Source organism: Kogia breviceps, chromosome 14, assembly GCF_026419965.1.
Source record: "Kogia breviceps isolate mKogBre1 chromosome 14, mKogBre1 haplotype 1, whole genome shotgun sequence".
Lineage (NCBI taxonomy): Eukaryota > Metazoa > Chordata > Mammalia > Artiodactyla > Physeteridae > Kogia > Kogia breviceps.
In genome coordinates, this window is record NC_081323.1 from 77,037,219 (window position 1) to 77,040,189 (window position 2,971).

At 51.9% G+C, this 2,971-nt stretch overlaps 1 protein-coding gene across 1 annotated transcript in view; it reads left to right on the plus strand.

Moving 5' to 3' along the window:
* The first annotated feature begins 256 nt into the window (after positions 1-256).
* CALN1 (calneuron 1) overlaps positions 257-2,971 on the plus strand; it is a 467,601-nt gene continuing 464,886 nt past the window's right edge. The window contains exon 1 of the mRNA XM_067014154.1: positions 257-358. The gene's annotated coding sequence lies outside the window, so the exon portion shown is untranslated. The remainder of the gene's footprint in view (positions 359-2,971) is intronic.

Sequence of the window (2,971 nt, forward strand, 5' to 3'; positions counted from 1 at the left end):
CCACGTAGCCCGAGATCCCCCCGGGGTTCCCGGCTGCACTTCTCCACCTTCCTTGCTCCACTTCCTTGCTGAAGAGAGAGGTGTGCAGGAAGCTGTTCCAGCAGCTGGGAGCAGCGGCCGGAGCAGCAGCAAAGACGGCAGCAGGCGCAGCGCCGCCGGCACCCTCCAAATTGGGACTCTAGCCCTTTAAATCTTTTCAGTTACCAAAAAAGAAGAGGCATCAGACCCTGTTAATTAAAGCTCGCCCTGGTCCATCATTCTGAGGAGCTGCAGTGCTCTGCTCCTTCCTGATGGCTTAGAGATTCTCCTTAACTCCCAGCCATGGATCTTGGAGAATTTCCCCTGAGATCAGCAGGAGGTATGATCCTTGTCGATGGCACTCTGGGGCTTGTGTGGCTCTAAATCAATAACACAACTGACTGCATGGACGCTGCCTGGCCCGCCTTTCTTTCCTGCTTCCCCTCTGCTTCCCCTCCAATTTCCCAGCTTGTGTTTAGTTGAAACAAACCAAGTTCTCATGGGTTTCGGAGGAAGGGGAGGGGTCTGGGGTCTGGAGGGAGCTCCCCATGTGTTTGTTTTGGCCCTGGCTTCACCTAGCTGCCCAAGTGGCTTGGAGGAGCCAGGAAACATGTTTCTTCAAGCTCGGGCTCCTGCCAAACCATTTCCTCCCTGGCCGGGTCCCCTCCCTCAGGTCAGCATGAAAAGGGCATAACCCTGACTTTGACTCGCTTCTTGAATCAGTGACCTGCCACTGGGTCAGTCTGACGATGGCCGTTCCCCTGTGTTATTGGAAAACTCATCGCATAGAACTTTCTCTCTGTAAATTGTCCCTGCGTGCGGCACCTCCCTTCCCCTTTACATTGAATGCTACTCGATTGAAATGCTTGCTGTATGGATTTCAGGAATCCATAACCCTTTCCCAGTGCCTTTTGAGGAAACTCACTTCTAGCCGAGTCTAAGGTTCTGTGGCAAAGAGTTGTTTTTCTTCAGGAATCTGCTCTAGGCTGGCAGAGAGAGGGAAGAGATTTATCTTCTTTCCCATTGCATTTTGTAAATTGTACTTGGGCCCAGAGAGCATCTATCTGTAAATCCTTCATTGATCTGTTTTCATCCCCAGAGCTTCCTTCTGGGTGAAATGCTCTTCTTGAGTCGTACCCGAAAGAGAGGTTTCCTCTTAATCAGCTTGACACGACCTCACAGATGTCCCTGAAAGCCAGGCCCTGGCAGCAGGAGCCATTTTCATCGTCCTGGGTAACAGTCCCCGGGAGCCCGAAATACGGGGTCCGTGTGCTTTGAGAGGAGGCTTGCAACCCCCTGCCCCGGGGAAAGTAGCTTCGGATGCAAAGCACTTTTACTGATGTTTCCAGGGGCTTTAAAACACTCCGGATGATTAACATTGCCTTTCAAATCTTGAGAGGGATCTGAGCCAAAACATAGCTCCCGGGAGTGGGGATTTCCCCACAAAGTCATTGCCTGCAGTGTCCCCAGCTGTTCACAGGAACAGTAGTTAGGGTGTGTGCAGCGAAATCCTTTCCGATCCCCCAGCAAAGAATGGGAACTTTCTCTGGGTGAATGGCATGGAAGTCAGTGTCTGTGCCTCCCGGAGGCCAGGGTTGCAATGTGATTCGTATTCTCAGGACGATAAAACTCTCAGCCGTGCCAGAAACACTCTGGTTAGGAGAGACTGTTCAGAAGCTACAAATGAAGCACTTGATGGCATTCCTAATCACTGTGCCCATGAGTGGATTCGTGTAATAATTTGGAGATTCTGAGGGAGGCATCCAGGGCGAGATGCTTCCTGTAAACTGAAAGCCACACGGGAAGCAGGATGAAGGGGGAAGGCCCGTGGGAGGGTTTCGTACCCCCTTCCCGGCTTTGCTTCCAGCTGGTGTGTAAGTGGCATCGTGAGGGGTGGCCCTCTGCCTGCTGTTGGGTTGCTAGGTGGGACCGTGGCCGTGGCGAGCGGGGAACTTCCCTGAGCTCATAGGCGGAGGGTCCAACTTGGGTGCTCCTCAGACAGAGACGGGCCCCTCTTCCTGCCCTTTCCCCTTCACCCGCTTGAGGGCCAGTGGTTAAATAGGTAGACTGTTCCTTTGTGTCGGTTTTTCTCTTCACCTTCGTGTGTGTGTGTGTGTGTGTGTGTGTGTGTGTGTGTGTGTCAGAATTTATTGGATGGCTGCTGGCTTTCAAGGAGCTATAAAGAGATCCCAGTGGAGTTTGTTTAGACCCGGCAACTTCGTAGAGTTTTGTGGTCCGTGGGAATTCATTTAATGGCCTTGGCGGGCTCTCACATTACCAGGGTGATGGAGCAGAAAGGACGTGGCCTTCGGGGAAGGACAGACCTCGGTTGGAATCTCAGCTCCACCGCTTACTAACGTGTGGCCTGGGCCAGTTACCTAATCTCAGTGAGCTTCAGTTTCTTCAACTGTGATATGGTAAAGTTGTCAGGATTCAGTGGACTAATGTAGCTAAGGTCCGGGGACACAGCAGGTATAAAAGAAATTGTTCTCTCCTTCCAATGAAGGCAGCCACCTTCAGTTAAGTAAACTGTATCACCAAGGATGGAACTATGGATATTTCAATAGCTCCAATATGCTCCTTCACTGACCGCTGGCCTGTGCCTTCTCTGAGGGCAGGGACGACCTCATCTGTGTCATCACACCCCTCCCCGTGGCTAGCACGGGGCCTGGCGTGGCCCTGAGACGACATAAAAGTTTGTTGAATAAATACGTGATAGTCTGTGGACATGTAACCTTCAACCTAGGTGATCTTTAACAGCCAAACCAAACCACTGCTCACTCACTTTACTTAAGAGATGCAGCGGAGCCAGACGCATCAAAGAGCCCCGTGACTGTCGTAAATTGGGACTGAAATATGTCCTTTTGTGGGGAAATCTGAACTAATACAAAGTATCTCCTGCATGAGGACCTCGAGCAGGAACCTGGGGACCCCAGGCGTGTCCTGGAAGCCG